This window comes from Papio anubis, chromosome 12 (assembly GCF_008728515.1).
Source record: "Papio anubis isolate 15944 chromosome 12, Panubis1.0, whole genome shotgun sequence".
NCBI classification, from domain to species: Eukaryota; Metazoa; Chordata; class Mammalia; order Primates; family Cercopithecidae; genus Papio; species Papio anubis.
Window position 1 is genome coordinate 100,944,434 of NC_044987.1, and position 23,570 is coordinate 100,968,003.

The 23,570-nt window shown below is 39.1% G+C and overlaps 1 protein-coding gene across 8 annotated transcripts in view; it reads left to right on the forward strand.

The window, feature by feature from the left end:
* Positions 1–23,570, forward strand: part of LOC103877537 (endogenous retrovirus group K member 8 Gag polyprotein-like) — a 376,678-nt gene that overhangs the window by 56,560 nt on the left and 296,548 nt on the right. For 7 of the 8 annotated variants that reach the window (XR_002517017.2, XR_002517020.2, XR_002517019.2 and 4 more), the window contains exon 3: positions 6,989–7,066. The gene's annotated coding sequence lies outside the window, so the exon portion shown is untranslated. Of the gene's footprint in view, positions 1–6,988; positions 7,067–17,947; positions 20,583–23,570 lie in introns of those variants that run through there. The other variant, XR_004177523.1, reaches the window with a different exon arrangement.

Here is a 23,570-nt window from a genome sequence, read left to right on the forward strand (position 1 = left end):
TAAAGATTAAATATCTCCACAGGTAGCTACTTTGAGTTCACCTTATCTTATGTAAAATGCTGATTTACTGAGCATAAGTGACAATTCCTCTACTCCTTTTCTCTTGCAACTCGTAGATTACCATATTCTCCCTCTTTTCCCATCAGCCCACTTTCTTTCTTTAAATATTGAAGTTCTCAAAATCATTTTTAGAGAAAAGCCACAGACTTTAGACTGTTTCTGTAAATCTGTGTTCTTTTCTTCTGGGCATGTCCTTAACCTTGGCAAAATAAACTTCCAAATTTATTGAGACCTACCTCAGATACTTTTTTGTTTACACCAGCAAATATTAGAAGCCGTTCCGTCTGTCCTCAATGCAACACTGAATCCTAAATCATAACTGAGTGTGCTCATATCAAAAAGCACTCTCGTTTTCACGCCCCAGCCTCAACAGTATAACATCATCAACACCTTACCTTGGTTTACAATGGTGATAGTTCCCACAGCTCCTTTATAGGAGGCTATCACTTCCTGGAGGAAAGTTCACATTTCTCTGCTTAGGTTGCATTGAAACTAATTTTGTTTTTATTTTTTTCTGGATACAATAATATTGGAATGAAACTTGTAGAAAACCATTATTTTGGAAGACATCAACTCCAGATGTTCAATTGCCACATAAAATACACTGTCCCCAGTTACATTTGAAATTTAGGTAAACAACCCCCCATTTTTTATTTTACTATAAATACACCCCAGATGCATGGAGAATACTCATATAAAAAAAGTATATCTTTATTGTCTGAATTTCAATTTATCTGAATATTTTTTAAAAATCTCAATAATCTTTTAATTTTAGAACAGTTCTATATTTACAGAATTTATATTTACAGACAAATTGCAAAGATAGTATGGAGATTGTCCATATACTCTATACACAGTTTCCCTTGTCATCATCATCAAATGTTAGTATGACATATTGGTTATGATTAATAAACCAATATTGGTACATTGTTAACTGAAGTCCATACTTCAGATTTCATTCACTCATTCAGTTTTTATTTATTTGTTTATTATTATTATTATTATTATTATTATTTTTGAGACAGAGTCTTGCTCTGTCACTCAGCCTGGAGTGCAGTGGCACAATCTCTGCTCACTGCAAGCTCCACCTCTGGGGTTCATGCCATTCTCCTGCCTTAGCCTCCCTATTTATTTACTTTTTGAGATGGAGTTTTGCTCTGATGGTCAGGCTGGAGTGCAGTGGTGCCATCTCGGCTCACTGCAACCTCCACCTCCTGGGTTCAAGCAATTCTCCTGCCTCAGCCTCCTGAGTAGCTTGGATTACAGGTATGTACCACCACGCCTGGCTAATTTTTGTATTTTTAGTAGAGATGGGGTTTCACCATGTTGGTCAGGCTGGACTCAAACTCCTCACCTCATGATTTGCCCTCTTCAGCCTCCCAAAGTGCTGGGATTACAGGCATGAGCCACCACACCCAGCCAACCATTCAGTTTTTGACTAATGTCTTCTTTCTCTTGCAGCCTACCATCTAGGATACTACATTATATTTGTCTCTCAAGTCTCCTTAGGCTCCTTTTGTCTGTCACAGTTTTTCAGACTTTACTGGTTTTTGGTTACCCTCAGAATTTTAAGAAGTACTGGTCAGATATTTTGTAGGTTATTTCTTTACTGGTATTTTTCTGATGCTTTTATCATGATTACACGAAGGTGACGTGTTTTGGGGAGGAAATCCACAAATCTAAAGTGCCATTTTCATGACATCTATCAAAGGCATATATAGTATTAATATGACTCAACTTTGAAACTTATTTTTTTGAGATTCTGTGTTTGGGGGTTACTGTGTTCTGAAAATACAAAAATGGGACACTTAGATCTCATGCCATTATACCTGGAAACATTTTCTTTATCTCCATTTGTCCCAAGATATTACATTTAGTAAATGCATGTAGTCTGTTTAGGGAATAGATCGATCATCAATGCTTTGTCTCTCATACTATAAAAATATCATATCTGAGAATATATTGTTCATACAGCTAATATTCATTAATATTTAATCTGATGGAAACACCCAAAGGGTAAATTTTTCTATTACCTTTCTATCCATAAATTTATTTAAATGTTTGACAAATTATCTTTCTTTCTTTTTAATAGCCAAGAAATAAAGAAGGAGATGATGGCTCTGGGTACCAGCTGGCAGATTTTCCACATAGTATAAAGCAGTAAATACCTATAAAAACATAGTTATTGAGACATCTATAGTCAGCTCCCCAAAGAGAGTGAAATCCACATTGTTCAGGTTGCAGTTATTGGAGTAAGCAGTCTAAGAAGGGCTCCAGGGGAATTGGGAAATTTCTGAATCAGGGGATATACATGAATGCTAATATTGACAACCCCTCTTATTATTTTTCTATATAGATGAGTTCATCTGTCTATACAGATGAGTTTGTTAGACTCTATACCAGTCTAGCAAATATTTATTTTCCTGAATATCTTTTTGAGTGTTTTGTCCTAGACCACAAAGTTCATAACTCTTGCAGCATCTGCTACAATATTTTATCTATTTTGCCAGTCATTTAGAAAATATGGTACTTTTTACCCTGTGGGCCTTTGCTATTACCTGAACTTGTCACAGTTTTTAGAGGCTTTCAAAAGTTTTCTTTATTCCTTTGTGATCCCTAACTTTCTGCTTGTTGACATCATTAAACACTCTGCCCAGTATTGAACTTGGTAAGGAAATAAACAAAATAATACAAACCATATTTGTTGAAACACTAGTATGTGCTAGGCATAATGGTGAGCTCTCAGATAACAAAAATAAATAGCACAAAATCTCAGGATCCAGGGTACTCACATCAAATCGTAGGGTTAGAACTGCATACAGTGGTATATACAAAGCGCTATGCAAAAATATAAGACAAATGGGCAGGAATGGAGAAGTACCAAATACGTGTTCACACAGAAAAATAAAGAATAAGTAAAATGTTATGTAGTGGGGAAGAAAGCAAGGATAGTCTGGAAAGAGAGATTAAATAATACATTTTACAAAAATATGAAAGAAGAGCATGATATACCTCAGGAATAATAAGTAGTTTAATGAGATTGAAACACAATGGATACAGAGAGAGAGGTAAAGGTAAAGCTAGAAAGATAACATCTGCTTGGATCACAAAAAGCCTGGGGCATCATTCTAAATGTTGTGAACTTTATTTTAAGCATGAGTAAATCTCAGCTTCTTGAAAGCTTCATGGGTAGCTATATGGAGAAGAAAGAAATAAAAGTTAAATGACCTGCCCTGAGATAGATGAAAATCTATGTGAGAAGGCAAGACTTATGAAAACAGGGTAAGGCATAATTCAAAATGGAGTACGGTCAAGTGGAAAATCCTGGTCTAGAAAATATACGATTCACAACTACTGAAGTCCCTTTAATCCATTTTCCTTAGTCCAGCTAGGGCTCTCTTGTAAGGCATAAATCAACCGCTTCAATCTCTGCATACCATGGCCCCCGAAATGTTTCAATAATTTTCTAATGCTTATAGAAGAACAAAATCAAACTTTTTATGCAAGTCTTAGAAAGCTTTACACTATAGTTATAAGCAAAATTCCTCTTTCTTTCGGCATTTCGGTCACACTGGCTTTTAAAGGCCCCCATGTAGCAACATTTACCTTTACTATAAGGCCTTTGCATAGGCTGTTCCATATGTCAAAATGCCCTTCCTGTCCTAGCCCTTCTTTCTTGTTGACAATTCCAAGTGTTTAACCTGAAATGATACCTTTGGGAAAGCTTTCATCAGCCTCCCTATTTTTTGCAAACCTTCATCCTTCAGTTTCGTAATATACTATATAGTTCTTCACAGTGTCAGTTGCAATTTGACATTATTGGTAGTGATTTGCTGTTTGACTCTCACTAGACTGCAGGCTTCATGATAGCAGGATCCATATTTGTTGATGATCACTGTTGCATAATGAGCATCTCAAACAATCTCTCATGTGCAGTCAATATAAAGCAAGCATTCTAAAATAAATGGTCTTCACGTACATTATCTCTGTATTTTTTCTTTAGTAGTAAACACTGCACACTTCAACTCTCTTTTTGTCCTGAAATTTAGCCCCCAGGGTTGGCTTAAAGTCTCCTATGCCTATGAAATGTTGCATTTGTTGCCCAATTTTAGAGATGTTAGGAAGAGTTTCCTAAAAAATTATACCTTGTAAATGAGTTAATTATTTTTGTTTGGATTGTGGTGATTCTGTAATTGTAGATTAATTGGTTCCATCTGCTCTGTGATTTTCCAATTAATAGGTAATAGCTTTCAAAAGTCAGTTCGTTTCTGACATGTGTAGGAATGTATTTAAGATGGCAATTTTTCCCCCAATGGTCTCTGTTGCTACTTTTTTTTTTTTTTTAATCCTCTTCAAGTCTTGAGGCAAACAAACAGCACTTTTTTTTTTTTTTCCTGTCAGTTGAGGCCTTTCCAGGACAAGTTTTTCTGAACAGAGTCATAAACTTTTTTCTTTGCCATTGGTGTTCTAGGTTCATTTATTATTTGCCGCTGTTCCCAGTACTGATTAATGACAGTAATTTTTAAGGCTAGAGGTGTTTTATTTTTTTTTTAATTTAAAAATTGACTGACTGTTTGATTAAGTTTTCTCCAGCTGAGTTTTCATATTAATAGAGATTCCTGGCTGCAGAATGCCTGCTGTAAGTGGAAGGGGAGTAGGAAATAAAGGGAGGAGAGATTTCAAAATTATTTAAGCATATATATTCAAGTCTATCTCTTCCTACAAGAAAGCTGACCTTAAATGTTCTATTACCTAATTGTAGATCTTTATGAAACCCTTGAAGTTTTGGAGTACTCTGTTACCTTTTCCTCTTGAGATATTGTGATATAATAAAGAATAGGTATCTTTATTTTGTTTCCTGGCACACTACTTCTAAAATATTTGAAATCTCCAGTGATGAGTCTTTTTGTATGCTAATGAGATGACTGGTGGCTGGGTGCTCCTGGAGAATGGGGGCTGGCAGCCAGGCAACCAATCAGGTGATTAGAGGATTACAACTCAGGTGATTAGAGGATTACAACTCTTGTCCCACCACTGACCTCCTGGGACTGAGAGGACCTGAAGGTTGAGTTGATCACCAGTGATCAGAGATATTTAATCATATCTAGTAATGAAACCTCCAAACAAACACAAAAAATGGGCTTCAGAGAGCATCCAGCTTGGCAAACACATAGTACTGGGAGGGTGGCATGTCTGGGGAGGGCATGGAATCTCTGCACCCTTCCCCCATACTTTGCCCTATGCATCTCTTCTATATGGCTATTTCTGAGTTGTATCCTTTGTAATAAACGAGGAATCTAGTAAGTAAACTGTAATTCTGAGTTCTGTGAACCATTTTAACAAACAACTGATACTGAGGAGGGTATAAAACTGTGATTTATACCTGGTTTGTCAGAAGCACAAGTAGTGACCTGGACTTATGACTCACATCTGAAGTGAGAGTGGAGGACAGTATTGTGAAGTCCTTAATCTGTGAGATCTGCACTAACTCCAGGTAGATAGTGTTGGAATTGAATTGAATTATAGGACATATAGCTTGTGTTCCCAGAGAATTGGAGAATTGCTTGCTGTGGGAAAAAATCCCTTACATCTGGTATCAGAAAGAAAGTATTCTGGAAGTATCAGATGTAAGCATGGCAAAGAGAAAAGAGTTGGTTTTTCATTATACCTCTTTATCATCATAAATATCATCATCAAGGTTAAATAATTTTTAAAACTTTCCAAGTATTAACTTATGTAAGTTTGCTAAACAGTGGCAAAATGTTGGCTATATGGAAACTAGTCAAGTAGATAAAAATTTTCATTTGGACCAGTGTTTTCTCTGAAAAATGAAAATAATATACTATAAAGAATGAGAACACATACTATCAAATGATACTAATTTATTCATTTGCTTACTCATCCAACAACTACTTTTAACATTTACTACATACCAGAAACTATTCTAGATGATTGGCATACCTCACCAAATAAATCCATCATAGGTATTTGAGCCCTTATTAAGCTTACATTTTAGTGTAGGTAAGACTTTCATGAAGTACATAAAGTAAATGAGTAAATTAAAGACATTCACTTCAGGACATAATGGAGTTAACAAGGACTGGATTTATCTTCCTGCGAAAAACAATTAGAAAATCAGATCAAATATACAAAACAAGGGTTTTCAGACAATGGAAAGCAGGCAGCACAAAACTCGATACCTGAGAGAACATTAACAAACCCTATGATTACACAAACTTACTGTATAGAAGCAGTTTCCAGGCCACAAGGCAGAGGGGAAGAATTCAAATAAAGCCCACACGTTTTGTTGCGGTGAGAAATCAGAGTAGAGAATATATAGAGGACAAAATTGCTAGAATTTATGGATGAGAGCAGTGGAGTCAAATGTAAAAATGTGACATACGAAATGGCATCACTCTGGTTGAGAGCTCTAAAATGGAATAGGAAAGCCATTCTTAAAAGGACTACCTGCAAGGCCTGCAACGTTGCAAAAACAAAACAAAACAAAACAAACAAACAAAAAAACACAGGAAATTGCCTTGAACTTTTGAGCTCGGCCAAGCCACTACAACCACAACACCCCAGAAAATAGCTGAATTTCACCAGCACTGCAACTCCTGAACAAAAACAACCCATGAAATATGGACACATGTACAAAGCTAGCTGCCTTCAACAATGATAATTCTTTCAAAGCAACTTGTGTCATCACTTTTAGCTTCCTTTTTAAAACCCCCTACTGCTGTCCATCTCTTTGGAACACAATTTAGCATCTAGTCAAATCTGTGTCTCACAAATTGTAATTCTTAAGACCCCAATAAACACCTTGACTTACTGCTTTACAGTTTGGTCTTTTGCCTTTTCTTGGTCGACACTATATGGTGTTCAAATAGAGTGGGATAAAAAGTGATTCTCCTTTTCTGTGTTCCAGTGCGACTGCAGACTCGAGCACAGAACCTGCAAGAACCTCTTGTGTTTCCTCGCCTCCCAGATGCCCTACACCTTGTTGGTGAGTCCTCTTATTTCCCTCACCTCCCACTTTTGTTAGAGTCGGGCCTTTATTGAGGGTCCTTTGTTGCCAGTTACCAACAAAGGGATTTTTCCCCTTTTGGGGAGTACTCATGGGGACTTTATTTCTAAGGGTATAGGTGCTGAGTCACCCTCTTCTGGAACCTCTGCTGGTTTCATGCACAAAAATTATAGTACTTCATCTTGTAAATTTCTTTCTCAATGGACCAACATCAGTAGAAGTGTTCTGTAATGACAGTGATGAACTGGGATCTTTTGATTTCCCAAAACTTGTTTTTCTTCCTGGACAATTTGAGCAGCTAAATGGAAAGATTAAACAGCCTGAAAGGAACTTCTACTTTAATTTGTTATCTTGAGGTATCTAAAAGACTCTAAGAATCTGAACGAGAAACTGTAAGAGATATAGATGCCAAATTAAAAACTAGCGGTGGGGGGGGATCACAAGCTTCTAAAAAGAAAAGAAATCCTGAATCAGATATGCCTTTATCTATTTTTCATTATCCTGTGTCACCTACCCCTCCTAGCTCTACCCATCCCATACCACTGACACCCTCTGCACCCTCTTGCTCATATGGTGAAAACTTATTGTAAACCTTAAAATTATTTCCCAGGTTCAATGAAGAGGCTTATTGAATTAAGTTACTATTAGAATATGGACGCCATTGGAAATTCTGGTTGTCAGTGGCCAAAAGAGCGATGTTTTAAATTTGAATGACTCCTATATTTAAAAAATATTTTCTTGATCTCTCATTTTAAACAATTGCCTTATTTGTATTTATGGAAAGATCAAATAACTTTTAAAAAGATGCTTAATAGTGTCATGACTAGACTTAGAAATTATCTCAATATAATAAAAGAGCAGACTCTGACCTAAAAACAAGTTAAAATCCCTTCTATGCTCAAACTACCTCCCTTGATTCCCTGTGGAATTTGAAAAATAAGACACTGCACCCTGTGGTCTAGTGGCTGGGATTTGCACTTTCACTGCCAAGGCTCAGGTTTGATTCCTGTTCAGGGAAACAGTCTCTGCAGATGTAAGTCCTTTAACTCAGCAAAAGAAAGACTGAGTAAAACATTGGTCAGATATATTTGTGTGACTCTTGACTTTTTGGGATATCTATTTGTTATCGATCCTTTCCCTTTCTTTTCATTTCCTGTGTTATCAACTATCTCTTTTAGTCTTTCATCTACAGGGCACATGGTCAGTGTCTGTGTGGAGAAGGTCAGCTGAGAAGCTAAGATTCTAGAGAACATGTCCAGACAAGACAAAAGTGTGTATTGTATCCCAGTTGTGGCTAGCAAAACTTTCGTTTCTTTGGCGTGTCTTTGAGTGGTTCTGGATGTTGAGAGGACTCCTTGGCACCTCTTTGAAGAGGCTTGTGCATTCTTGGTTAAGGTATAACCTTAGTTAAGGCTTTTTTGTTCTGATGAGTCCTTTGGACCATACATTTGGTAAAAAGTTCAAAAGCCAAGCATATTGGATTTTTTTCCTGGATAAAATCTAGATTTGGAAAAAAATTTATAAGAAGTCAGCTATGGTTAGAAGTCAGCTTAATGAAAAGATGATATTCAGGCTACATATATATATGTGTGTGTGTATATATATAAACAGAAAGGTCCATATATACATATATGTATATGAACCTTTCTGTTTTTTTTCTTCCAGGTCCTGTTTCTGGGATTTTTTTTTAAGTCAACTACAGCCACTTTTTAATTATATATTTGTTCCTTCTGTTTGCTTCTTTTTTTGTTGGCATAATTTTTGCTGAGAAAAGTGTAAAAGTCATTGGCCTTTCTGGGAAATTTAAAATCTCTAAATTAGCTCTTCTAAGACTTGTTCTTTCATTTCCTTCCACTTCTCTTTTCTCTTTTCCACCTTCAGTTCAACATAAATAGATCTGGAAGAAATGTCTAGGGACTCTGAGACTTTTTGAGGAAAGTGAAAAAAGGTACCACAAATCTCCTTTTTAGGGTTTTGTTTTCCTCATGGAGCTCCCAAAACAATGGGAAGGTTTTTCTCAGTTCTAAACCTCTGCTCTCGTTTGCATTGGATGACCTAATCTTTTTGTTTTTGGGGGTACCTGGTATTGATACAGAATGGGGGCAGGGAAGTACTGGGAGGAGAAGGGTGGGTCTCTGTCTAGGGCTCCACACCCAGGGTTATGCCCATGGACCTAGCTGAGGACAGGCACGCCTGCCTTTGCACCCAAATGTTGCGTTTCCCAAGACCACCCTGGCCTGTCATGCCCCCATCTTGTGCCCATGGAAACTCCAAGACCCTAATGGGCAGATGCACAAGTGGCTGGACGTCGAGAGGAACACATCGGCGGAAGAAGACACAAGCAGCTGGACGGTGAGAAGACATCAAGGGGAGCACACAGGCAGAAAAGCACATGACAGATGCTGACATGCCAGCAGGCCATCGACCAGGGGAAGGAAGTGGAGTTTGGCCAGGGCAGTCAGAGGAGCCTGGGCAGCCTGACTCCACGGAAAAACTATCTCCCTTCTGGCTCCCCCATCTGCTGAGAGCTACTTTCACTCGATAAAACCTCACACTTATTCTCCAAACCCATGTGTGATCTGATTCTTCTGGTACACCAAGGCAAAAATCTTGGGGTACAGAAAGTCCACTGTCCTTGATATAAGACAGGGGTCCAGTTGACTGACTAACACAAGCTGCCTGTGGACAGCTAAACTAAAAGTGCGCTCTGTAACACATGCCCACTGAGGCTTCAGCTGTAAATGTTCACCCTAGACACTGCTGTGGGGTTGGAGTCCTATAGCCTGCCCATCTGTATACTCCCCTAGAGGTCTGAGCAGCAGGGTGCTGAAGAAGTGAGCCACATCCCCATTGCATGCCCTGCAATGGTGAAAAGGGAACTTTTCCCATTTCAACTGGTGGTTCGTCCAGGATTGTGGAAAGTGAGTGTGAGTGAATGTGGAACTGTCAGGTCTGCCTCTTTTCCAAGACCCTGCCACCTTTCTCTCTTTCTTCTGAGTAAGAGGCTCTGTTTCCCCTCAAAGAGTTTTTAAAAACCCTGCCCTAAAACCAGGCCAGTCAAAACCCCCAGATTTTGCCTCTTTTTCTCCCTCAACGGTTTAAAACAGCTATTATCTCTTTATGTTAAAAGTTTTGCTACAGGCTGTGGCAATAAAATGAGTGTTTGGTTCAGCTGCCAAAGGTGCAAATCAGACTAATTTTTCCTAGAGATGCCATGTATGCCTTCACCTGGACAGTCACAGGCACACATAGCTCAGGGTATCTCCTCCTGCCCTTTACCTTCCCAGCTCTGGCACCTGGGCATGCCCACAGCAGGCAAAGGCCTAGTCCAATGGCCATGAGTAGCCAGTGGACGGGCACTTCTCACCTGCCACTCCAACAGAAGATTTCTGCCCTGGCCGAGGAATTTAATCCAGTTTGAACTGTGGGGAAGGATTAGAGGAATCCACACTCCACCTGCGTTAAGTGAAGGATTCTTCCTCCAAGATCTTCCCATTTTGCCCCTTAAACTGTTTTTCTTTTTTATTTTTTTTCTTTTCTAAGTGAGAGAGCTCCCCACTGCCAGCTGTGTTTCTGATTGGTAAGTTAGCAGAGGAAGAGGCACAACCCCTGCTGGCTGAGAAATGCAAATATAGTAGGGGACATTTGAGACACTCTAAAGAGATAAAAACAGCCTCTAAAATATCTTTTCAGTCCCAAATTTGATTCCAAGCTTCAGGCTGAAGTCCTAGAAAGAAAAAACCAGATCTGAGGTATCCAAAGCCAGGAAACAGGCACAATGTAAGTGGGCAAGGCCAATTCCTGCTGACTCAACCCCACCCCATGGAAGCAGCCCATACTTCATGTCATAAACAGGCCCAGGGAACTCAAGATTTGCTGACAGCAGGGAGAAATGGAGGCATAGGTGAGGGTGGTTAATTCCTATTATCCAGTCTTAATAGAGACTCGCCTTAAGCCCCAGTCCCATTATTTCCCCTCCAGTGAGTGCCCAATGAATTTGGGCCCAGTAAGGTCCAGGGTACATATCGCATTAGTACCTATGGCTGGCGCCTGCCAAGGTCACTGGGGCTCAAGGATAAGGGATACAAGGTGAAGAGAGGATGCTTGCTTTCTCTCTCCGTCACACGCTGAGTGTTAGCTGAAAGAAGGAAGGGAATGAGGGACACCCCTATTCCCTGTCTTTCGGAATGGGCAACCAGTTCTCTGTAGCACCCCCGGCTTTAACTTAAATAGAGTAGATCCTGAACCATGGGGACTGCTTTGACTCTCAGAATCTGGAGGAAAAGCGCCTCATTGGCTTCTGCACAAGAGTTTGGCCAAATTGTGATTTACAGGGAGGAATGGCTTGACCTCAGGAAGGAAGCATTCATTTTGATACCATCCAGCAGTTGGAACTTTTCTGTAGCTGTGAGGACAGATGGTCTGAGGCCCCATATGTGCCTTACCTTGCAAGGTAATTGAGACCTTTGTCGACAACATAGGATTGATCCAGCCCTCCTGTTTGCCATCTCAGGGAAGGCTGCAAGGGGCAAGCCCAGAGGATTAAAGACTCATGTCCCAGGGGCACCCCCAGCAGAGGAGCCAGCTCCCTCAAGCCCTGCTCCTCGAGGTCCACCTTGACCTTCCTATCCAGCTTCAGCCTGTCACTTTCCCCCTCCTAGAAATACTCGCCTTAAGCCCCAGTCTCATTATTTCCCCTCCAGTGAGTGCCCAATGAATTTGGGCCCAGTAAGGTCCAGGTCCCCTTCTCCATACAGGACTTAAAGCAAATTAAGGAGGATCATGGCAAATTATCAGATGACCCTGATAGAGATATAGATGCTTTCCAGAATTTCACTCAAATATTTGAACTCTCCTTGAGAGATGTGATGTTACATTTGAATCAGACCCTGCTGGTCACTGAGAAATAGGCTGCTCTGAAAGCAGCAGAGAGATCTGGGGATGAGCTTTGTGTCACATATAGTGTCGGGGAAGGGGGTAAACATTATCCAACTGGAAAAGAAGCAGTACCAGTGCATGACCCTAAATGGGATCTCAGTGATGAGATGGAAGATTGGAAGAGGAGACATTTTCAGGTATGCATAATGGAGGGCTTACATAGGACTAAGACCAAGCCTCTCAGTTGTACTAAATTGTCCATGATTGACCAGGGATTTGATGAAAATCCCACTGCCTTCCTGGAGAGGCTAAGAGAGGTCTTGGTAAAGCATACCTCTCTATCTCCTGATTCAGTCGAGGGACAACTAATCCTACAGGATAAATTTATTAATCAGGCAGCTCCTGACATCAGGAGGGAGTTGCAGAAATGGGCCTTGGACCAGACAGTACACTGGAGTCACCTCCTGAAACTGCCCACCTCTGTCTTTTATAATAGAGACAGGGAGGCCCAGGAAAAAGAGAGGAAATACAGGAAAAACAAAACAAAACAAAAAAAAAGAAGCTTTAATGGGCACCAGGCAAGCCCACAAACCCCAGAATTCCCAGGGTGCCCCTGTTAACTGCTAAAGATATGGCAAGAACACTTATCTCTCTTCTAAAGTTTAACTGCTCCCATACAAGATTTAATTTCTTTCACTAAGGTGGAACAGCTCAGGATACAATGTTGTTGTTAGTATATTTTTCTTCTTGTCTCTGAATCTATGACATTAACTTTTTTCCTTGTATAATACACATGTTTAACCCATGCATGCTTAACCTTATAACATTTTTTTTTCTCTCATGCCTAGAAGCCATCAAACTCTAAATGGTCAGGCAACCGATGGCTCCCCTTTGCTGGGAAACCTTAGATAGACCCCTGCTGTAGGAATCTGACTGTTGTTATCCCCCAAAACAATGCCGCCTGTCAGCAGGAATCAGCTAAAACTGATCATCTTCCATATTCTAACAGCTGTTAGATGTACCTCTTCAGAGCGGGGAAATGATATGGGAGAAGGAGACCTGGACCTTACTGGGCCCAAATTCACTGGGCATTTGTTGGAGGGGTAAGAATGAGACTGGGGCATGTTTAAGGAGAGTATTTCTAGGAATGGGCAAGTGAAAGGCTGAAGCTGGATAGGAAGATTGGGGTGGTCCTGGAGGAGCAGGACTTAAGGGAAATGACTCCAAGCCCAATACCTCCCCTCTGGCCCAGGTGTGCCTCCTGGCCATGCTGAAAAGGATTAGATTCTCTGAGGATTGTCTTAATAGCTGTGCCTTTCTCCAGGACTCTTGATACATAACAATTAAAATTGCTTGCCTCCTACATTTTTCACTGGAAATTATGGTGATGTTTAAGACTGCAGTGAATATATGCAATGAAAACTACTGGATATAAGAGAAAAAATTTTGCACACAAAGTATGAAAGAATAGTAAGACGTGTTTTTCATTAGGATGGTTATAAAACAAATAATGTTATTTTTGTTAAAGGAAAAATTATTTTGTCTAGTTTAGAGATTATTTAAAGATTGTTTCAAATTGAAGGAATAGAAAATGAATGATAGATAAAACTGAATGCATATAGAAAGGGAATAAAAAATTATAAGAAGATAGGAAAGGGTTATAAAAATTTTATCATATGTGGTAAAAAAGTGACTGAGATTGCATGAATTTGTTTATAAGATTTTGTTAGAATTACATTTAGTATTAATAACACACTGATGCAAAGGTAGAATGTGATTTTTTTAAATAAAAATTTTGTGCAGTATTAATATGAAATAGTAAAATACTTGTTCATCTTTGGAGTAAACTGCAGAAATAAAACAGGAGAGTTTGCCTTTTTTTTTTTTTAAAAAAAAAAAACAAGGTCTCGCTTTATTGCCCAGGTTAAAGTTCAGTGGTATGATAATGGCTCGTTGCAACCTCAACCCAAACTTTTGGGCTCAAGCAATCCTCCTGCCTCAGCCTTCTTGGTATTTGGGTCTATAGGTATGTGCCACTACACCTGGCAATTTTTCTTTTGTAGAGATGGGGTTTTGCCATGTTACCCAGGTTAGTCTCAAACTACTGGACTCAGATAATCCTCCTGCCTTGGCCTCCCACATTGTTGGGGTTACCAGCATGAGCCACCATACCTGGCCTTTCATACTACCTTAATTAGGTCATTTGATTTTTGAGAAAACCAAAGTTACTCTCTATCAAGGAGTAAAATTGTTAGTTTTGTTTGTTTTGCTTTCAAAAATCTTTGATCAATTTGGCTGAATGAATCACTATTATTTTACAGTGATCTGTGACCCTATTTTACTATCAAATGTTTTAAAATGTTGACGTTTGATAAACTTTCCCCAAATAAAATTCCTTTTTTTTTTTTTTTTTTGGTGAGACGGAGTCTTGCTCTGTCGCCCAGGCTGGAGTGCAGTGGCACGATCTCGGCTCACTGCAAACTCTGCTTCCCTGATTCATGCCATCCTCCTGCCTCTGCCTCCTGAGCAGCTGGGACTACAGCTGCCCGCCACCACACCTGGCTAATTTTTTGTATTTCTTAGCAGAGATAGGGTTTCACCTTGTGTTAGGCATGATGGTCTTGATCTCCTGACCTCATGACCCGCCCGCCTCAGCCTCCCAAAGTGCTGGGATTACAGGCATGAGCCACCATGCCGGGCCTTTTTTTGTTTGTTTGTTTTTTTGAGACAGGATCTTGCTCTTTCCCCCAGGCTGGAGTACAATGGCACAACCTTAGCTCACTGTAGCCTTAAACTGTGGGCTCAAGTGATCCTTCCACCTCAGCCTCTCAAGTAGCTGGGACTACAGGCACACACCACCATACCCGGCCAATGTTTTAAAAAACAATTTTTTGTAGAGAGCAAGTCTTGGCTCTCACTTTGTGGCCCAGGCTGGTCTTGAATTCCTGGTTTCCCATGATCCACCTACCGTGGTATCCCAACGTGCTGAGATTACGTGTGTGAGCCACATCCAGGCTCAAATTTCAAATTCTAAATTAAGTCTTTCTGACCTCATATTACTGTTGGACATTTCAAAAAGAGCCCATGGAGCTCTAAGAGAGGCATATTAGGCTTATTTGAGATGTTAATATCATACAAGAATCATTGTTAAATAAGAAATGGTTTAATGAGATCCTTCATCACTCAGCAATTAACCCCATTTTTCTCTCCATAGCCACCAACTAAGTCTTTAGTGTGTCAAATTTCCAGGGAAGTTTCAGATAGGGCAATGTTGGGGAACAGAAAATGATTCCCCAAAATATGGCTCTTGGGCTTGGCGAGTGCTTTTGAAAATTAAAAGGCCTCAGAAGTAAGTCTCAGAATCAAGGTCCATCTAATCTTGTTTTGTTCCTTCCTCTTCATGGCAGGGAGAGACTCTCTCTGGAATTTCCTAATCTGACCAAGAAAGCTTCTTACCAAAAGAAACACTGTTGCCTTCTATCCCCTTCCAGAAATCTCATTATTTCAGAAAAGAGGAGTAGAGTGGAACCATAGCCAGATGAAATTTTTAACAAGATAATATCTGCCTCTGGGGCTCATTAAAATTCCAAAGTAATTTATTTACAAATTAATTTATGTCTCCCTGGTCCCTTCACTCTCCCTAATCATCTATATGTCCCATCTCCTCTATCTCTTATAAAAAATGACTTATATAAGCTTCTGTGCCCCATTAGGGATTGGGAATAATTACTCTACGTTCTGTCCCCATGCACATTAATAAAATTTGTAAGCCTTTTCTCTTATTAATTTGGCTTTTGGCAGTTAATTTTTAGCAACTCTTCAGAGAGCAAAGGGAAGTTTTCTTTCTGCTCCTACAGTTTTGGTGCATCAGGATATCAAAGTTGATCTGCTTATCTGGAAGCTACAATCAAGGGAATCCAGGATCTGACAAGCTAGCAGAGAAATTTTTATTGCACCATCTGAACTTTCTGTTGCTGCTAGCCTATCCAGGATATTAAAATAATAATGTCACAATGTTTAGACATGGTTAATTAAATACATGCTTCTCCTGGTGTAGAGCTTATCATCATAGAATAATTCAGGCCTCCTAGTTAGAGTGGCTCCCTTGTCATTCATGTTTGGCCAATCTCTGAAGTCTTGGAAGCACATTAACTTCCAACAGTCTGTCTCATGGGACACAACACTCTAGATAAACAGGCATTTCCAAGGGCGATCAATTACAAATCTGTGCCAATCAAATGGCAATTGATTAGTGATACTTCCTCAAGTCAGACCTTGATCGAAAGGGAAATGTGGAATGTGATATACAACATGGTTTCACTCTGGTTCAGAGTTCTAAAGTGGAGTTAGGAAACCGTTCTAAGGAGGACTACCTGGCCATCCTGCAATAATGCAAAAACCCAGGAGACTGTTTTAAACTTTCGAACTGGACCAAACTGCTCCAACTACAACATCCCAGGAAGCAGTTGAGCATCACCAGCTCTGCGACATCCAATGAACTATGGATTCATGTACTAAGCCAGACACCTAAACCAGTGGTAATTCCTTCAAAATAACTTCTGTTATCACCCTCATCTTTTTAAAAAAGACTTCCACGACTATCCCTCTTTTTGGAACACAATTTGGCTTGTAACTGAGTCAGTGTATTCTGAATTGAGATTCCTAAGACCCAATGAATGCCTTGTCTTATTGCTTTGCAATCTAGGCTTTTGCCTCTTTTTCACTGACACAAGTGGAAGACACAGAAACGAAAGGTTGGAGAGTTGCATTAGGTACTCTCAGGTTTTGCACTGAAAAATTATCTGCGTAAATGTGATGAAAACCACTCAGTAAAAGAGTAACCAGAAAGCAGTAAACAAAACAATTTCAAAAGCTAATATAGCTATGAATGTTCATGTTTCTTTCAGCTGAGTAGAAAGATTTTGTAGTTAATGGGCTGGGAATAGAAACCTCAGAAAGTTATCACCTTCCTAATGAGGCTGAATTAGTCCTAGAGTAAGGCTTTCCCTGCATCTGCTCAAAGAAAATTTAAAAGTAGGACTAAACAACGTGAAACCAATTCCAAGTAACTTAATTGTGTTTCTTTAAGAACCACTAACACTATTTAAAGAAAAACAACAAAATCCAGCACCTAACTACAAAAAATTCATAGTATTTGATATTCAAGTAAAAGCAATCAGTCATCCAAATAAGAAAATCTCATCTTTAACCAGGAGGGAATCAATAGAAACAGACATAGAAAGTATACAGATGATGGAATCTGGCAGACAAGCAGTTTAAAAAGGTTATTATGAATAGCAACATATGTTCAAGAAGGTAAGTTGAAAAGAAGAGAAACAGACTATTTTTAAAATACCAACATAAAATTTCTGAAATTGAAAAATAAATATTTCAAATATTTCAAATAAATGTATGAAAACACAGAATCATAATTAAAAGACTAAAATAATCACCCATAGTATAGAATCAAGTAGTTAAATATATGCATATTTGGATTCCTAGAAGAGGGAAGTAGGGACAGAAAAAAAATTTGAAGAAATAATGGTCAGTTTCCAAATTTTAAGAAAATTATGTAACCACAAAAACAAGAAGGCCAATAAACCACAAGCTGAGTGAATGTAAAGACAATATGCCAAAACACAGAATAAGCAAATTGCTAGATATCAGTGATAAACATAAACAAATAAATTCATAAATAAAATCAGCCGTAAGTGAAGGGAGGCACACATAATGTACAGAAGAGAAAGGTTAGGAAGGACAACAGACGTTATATCGGAAACTATTAATGCCAAAAGACAAAAGGGGAGATACATTATTAAATACATAGAATTCTATATTTATTAAAATTGTCTTTTAGAAATGAAGATGAGAGTTATTCTATGAACAGACTGGGGGAATGAAGAATAAGGATCATGACAGGGTAGGTTGAAGAAAGAGGAGAAATAATTTCATGGATATTTTCAATTCCTCCTACTCTGTTAGGTCCAGTTATAGAGAAGTCAATGCCTCACTCCAGCCGAGAAGAGGGAAGAGGACAGGGCCTGACTCAGGAGTGTAATTCTCTTGGATGCTTTGAACAGATCATCTAGCAACTGAACTACCGAATACTCTATGGTCAGCTCTGTGACTCACTGTAATAGGGTAAACACTTGGTTAAGCCCACTTCTCTGTGCTGACAGCATGTGGAACACAATTCTGAACCCTGCTCTGTGTCAGAGGGAGATTAGACCACGAGTATGATCCAGTTGGTGATAAGGTATCGGCAATGGAGGCCTTTGCCACACTGAATTACACGATGTAAATTCCACCCTTAGGCTGAGGGAGGAAGATGCTGTGAGTGTCTTCTAGCAGCCCTTCACCTGCACTTGAACCCTCTTGTTAAGGCATGTAAACATGACCTGAAATCAAGGATTCTGTCCATGCCTTCCCAAGCGAGGAGGTCCAAAAGCAAAGTGCCAACATGCAGAACTCCTTTTGGGTGCAGTCACTGAGACAAAGCATCATAAGCTTAGCCATCAGTTCCATCCAGAGTGGCAAGCAGCAGCCAACTCCCATAAGCTCATCAGTGTGCAGTAACTTGGACCAGCAAGCACCCTTCCTCACGAGATGTCTTCAGATAATAAGAACAATTAGTCTATAGAGAAGGGGGCTAGACAGTGCCTCCAATTCATTCTAATGCATCTGCCATTTCAGACACTAAACCAGAGAATGAGCTATAATAGTTCACTCTAGGAATGAGTTCCTTTTCCCAGATTTCCTAAACATTGTGAACAACCTTGAGTCAGATGGTGTAACTAACAACCAGAAAACCAGTACCATCATGTTTGACCAATTTTTTGGTGCTCCAGACATCTTCATGATCAGCCACTGTGATACCAGGGTTGTCAATAGGGCATAATTTCCCATGACATTTGACATTGAAAAAAGTTTTGATGTGAAAGCTGTAGCTGTGAAAAGAAGCTTTTAATGTTAAAATTTTGTAGTTGGTCTCCATGAGAAGGTACACGTGAGAATGGTGGCCAAATCAGAATTCCTGAGTTCCGTAAGCTTCAGGATAATGTGAGCGAAGAAACTTCATAAGCAGAAGACAGTGAATCTGGGATGTGGGAGGAACTGTGATCGGTGCTGAGAAAGTAGACCTCAGAGAACTTTAGGTCTCCAGACTAGCACTGGCAGGTTAGGTCATACTGATATTCAGGAGTACACAAATAACCTAGGACACATGCCAAATTTTATAATTTTAAATTTGCTTAAAAAAAGCAAAGGGATTAACTTTAGCACATACCAAAAAAGCTATGATAATATCCCAAACATCACTAGTAACTGCACTAGTTGAGTCCAGAGGCCCTTATCTGTCTCTGGATCTAACATGGGGAACTTGCTCAGTAAGCCCACAGATTTCATTTTGTTAGGCCTGTGTAGGAAATGCATGTAGGAAAGGCCTATGTGGACATGCCATGTGTGCAGACTTTAGGCTACCAAAGGAAATACTTTGGAATCTATTTTTCCAGATTTGATCTAGAGCTCTACTCTTCTACCTCCACAACAATGATAGACTTCCCAAAAGAAGGAGCCAGTAATTGTTTATATTACCAACACAATGCTAGTTTTAACATTCTTCCAAATCTTATAGATTGCCCCTAAATTCCACCACTTCCTGACAGTGATGAATGGGGTGACATTCTCAGAAGAACATGGCCATCCTTGTCGGCTTGGACTTAAACACCTGTAGTGAGGGCATCTGTTGTTGCACTGTCCAAGCACAAAAAGGCCTTACTGGAACATCATGTCTTGATTATAGAGGGAGCTCACAAAAGTGCCCATAAAATCTGCTTCAAGACCTTGATAGCTTGCAAGAAACACACATACTGTTGACACAGGTAAAAACCTCTTCACCTACTTAAGAAGTTGCAAGAAGTTTAAGCAGTCCAACAATTTATATATTCAAAGACTATCTGCAGAGCAGCAATCTTCCTGACTCTGTTCTTACGCCGCACTCTTGAGACAATGCAGATGCCAATTGTAGGATTGAAGCATAACTTCTTTTGCTAGACAGTTAAGGGCATTGAGTTTGAAGCTTCTGGCTAAACAATAGCTTTTGCAATTTCAAAGAACAAGTAAGTGGAGAACTATAGCCCTGTGCTGTTACATTTTTAAGCAAGTGTGTTGAGGTACAGGGTTAGAATCCTTGAAAAAAAGTTTTGTTAGGTTTGAGCGATGCAATTAGAAAGTAGTCTGTAACTGATTTGTCCAAAGTAGCATGTGTAAAATTTTTTTTAAAAGTGCAAAAAAGCCTTTAAAAGTTTTATACAGTTCTGTAAAGTTTTAAATAACATTTTAATGTCTTTTAAGAGGAATATCATATATATGTCTAACGATGTAAAACATGCTTTTGTGTAACCAGTAGTAACTATGTGCCTATCAAAAAGAAAGGTTTCTGAGGATGAAATGTTTGTCTGCCAAAATATTTGAAAGCATGTAATGAAGATAGTCCTAGGTATTAGAAAATATTGTATTTTTATTTTGCATGATTTGTAGCACCTACACTGTGTTTTGGTGGTGCTGAAACTGCGTCCTGAGTGAACATTCTCTTGGATTGTTAGGCAGATGTATTTTTAAAAGTAATATTCCTGAATAAAAAATAAGCTCTACTGGGCCAGGCATGGTGGCTCACGCCTGTAATCCCAGCACTTTGGGAGGCCGAGGCAGGCGGATCACCTGAGGCCAGGAGTTCAAAACCAGCCTGGCCAACATGGTGAAACCCTGTCTCTATTAAAAATACCGAAATTAGCCAGGCGTGGTGGTGCGTGCCTGTAGTCCCAGTTACTTAAGAGGCTGGGGCAAGAGAATTGCTTGAACCCAGGAGGCAGAGGTTGCAGTGAGCTGAGATCATACCACTACACTCCAGCCTGGGTGATAGGGTGAGACTCCGTCTCAACAAAACAAAACAAAAAAGCTCTACTGGATTTTTTTTATTTTTATTTTTTTATTATACTTTAAGTTCTAGGGTACATGTGCACAATGTGCAGGTTTGTTACATATGTATACTTGTGCCATGTTGGTGTGCTGCACCCATCAACTCGTCATTTACATCAGGTATAACTCCCAATGCCATCCTCCCCCCAACCTCCTTCCCATGATAGGCCCTGGTGTGTGATGTTCCCCTTCCAGAGTCCAAGGGATCTCGTTGATCAGTTCCCACCTATGAATGACAACATGCGGTGTTTGGTTTTCTGTTCTTGTGATAGCTTACTGAGAATGATGGTTTCCAGCTGCATCCATGTCCCTACAAAGGACACAAACTCATCCTTTTTTATGGCTGCATAGCATTCCATGGTGTATATGTGCCACATTTTCTTAATCCAGTCTGTCACTGGTGGACATTTGGGTTGCTTCCAAGTCTTTGCTATTGTGAATAGTGCCACAATAAACATACGTGTGCATGTGTCTTTATAGCAGCATGATTTATAATCCTTTGGGTATACACCCAGTAATGAGATGGCTGGGTCATATGGTATTTCTAGTTCTAGATCCTTGAGGAATCGCCATACTGTTTTCCACAATGGTTGAACCAGTTTACAATCCCACCAACAGTGTAAAAGTGTTCCTATTCCTCCACATCCTCTTCAGCACCTGTTGTTTCCTGACTTTTTAATGATTGCCATTCTAACTGGTGTGAGATGGTACTTCATCGTGGTTTTGATTTGCATTTCTCTGATGGCCAGTGATGACGAGCATTTTTTCATGTGTCTGTTGGCTGTATGCATGTCTTCTTTTGAGAAATGTCTGTTCATATCCTTTGCCCACTTTTTGATGGGGTTGTTTGTGTTTTTTTTCTCATAAATTTGAGTTCTTTGTAGGTTCTGGATATTAGTCCTTTGTCAGATGAGTAGATAGAAAAAAATTTCTCCCATTCTGTAGGTTGCCTGTTCACTCTGACGGTAGTTTCTTTTGCTGCGCAGAAGCTCTTTAGTTTAATTAGATCCCATTTGCCAATTTTGGCTTTTGTTGCCATTGCTTTTGGTGTTTTAGACATGAAGTCTACTGGGTTATTATAAAGCTATTCGTTATAAAACTTTGTCTAAAGGTAGAGTAATTAAGATAATGTGATATTGGGCAAACAAAAAATAAGTAGGCCAGCCGAATAGGAGAAACCAGAAACAATAAGCACATGTGGATATTTAAATTTTGACAAAAGGGGACTGCAGAACCATGGAAGAGATGAATGTCTCATCTCAATAAGTGGTGCGTTGACCTTCAGCTATCTACATGGAAAAGAACAAATGAAACTTGATTCCCCCACCTCCCAACAATACCTCAATATATAAGTTAGTTGGATTGTAGATATATATGTACACATCACATCTGTCATCTAAGCAAAAATGACCAGGTATCCAAATAAGCAGAAAAGTTTGATCTGTAATCATGAAAAAAATTAATCAATAGAAACAGACCTGGAAGCAATAAAGATGATGACCTTTGCAGAAAAGTATGTTAAAGTGGCTATTAAAATGTGCTGTAAATATTAAGGAGAAAGCGTACATCATGAAATTGATTTGGAAAGAAATGGAAGATGTAAGACAGGACTTACATGAAATTGAAAAATAAATACATAAAATGAAAAAAATATTGATTGAGATTAATGGCCAATTGGCCACTGCAGAATTAAAAAATGAATGAATTTGAAGATACAGCAACAGAAACTATTCAAAATGAAGTTTGGACAAAAATAAAAGACTAAAAACATTTTCACTAAAATGTAATGCTCTAAACTTTTAGAAAATAATACAGACTATATGGTTTGAGAGTAGGAAAAGAGGTCTTGCTGACATCATAGAATTGTTTGAGTTGAAGTGATAGAAACTAAGTATCAGTGGAAAGAGAGGAGGTGTAGTCAGAGAATGGGATGCATACAACTGAGGTTATGAGGGGGCTACACAATGACAAGCTCTAGGTTATGACCACAGAAGGAAATGGTTGAGATAGGATAGGGGATTAATGGAGAAGTGTGAAAGGACATGAGAGGTGCAGAGTTATGTGGCTTCCTTATGGTTTCATAAGGAAATTAATAATTGACAATTAATAACTATGTCAATATAATGAATAATATGAATTAATAATTGACAGAACTAGACTTCAAACCCCATTTTTGCTTACTTTGAAGTCATACTACTTTCAAAGGAAAAATTCTTATGAAATTGTAAAATATGGCACAATAATTAAACCTGACAATTTCATGGGCCCAAAGTAGAAGTTTTACATCTGAATTAAAGGAATATGTTAGAATCAAAACTTTCAGTGTTGTTTTTCTCCAGAGAACTCAGCTAACAAACTGATATTCTGTGCTCAGGTGTGAGCCAGCCATACTAACACTATGCATGCACCTTGACACCTATGACTGCCACAGTATCACTTAGCAAATTGTGGATTTATTTAGCTAATAAGAATTGCATTACATATTCACTACATGTCCGTATGGTGCACTTTTGGAAATTTGCATTTACCTCCCAGCTTGACCATACAAGTAGCCTTTCTTAGGGTCTAGGCAAAAAAAAAAAAAAAAAAAATGTATATTCCAAGTGGATAAAAATCTGACTCTGGATTT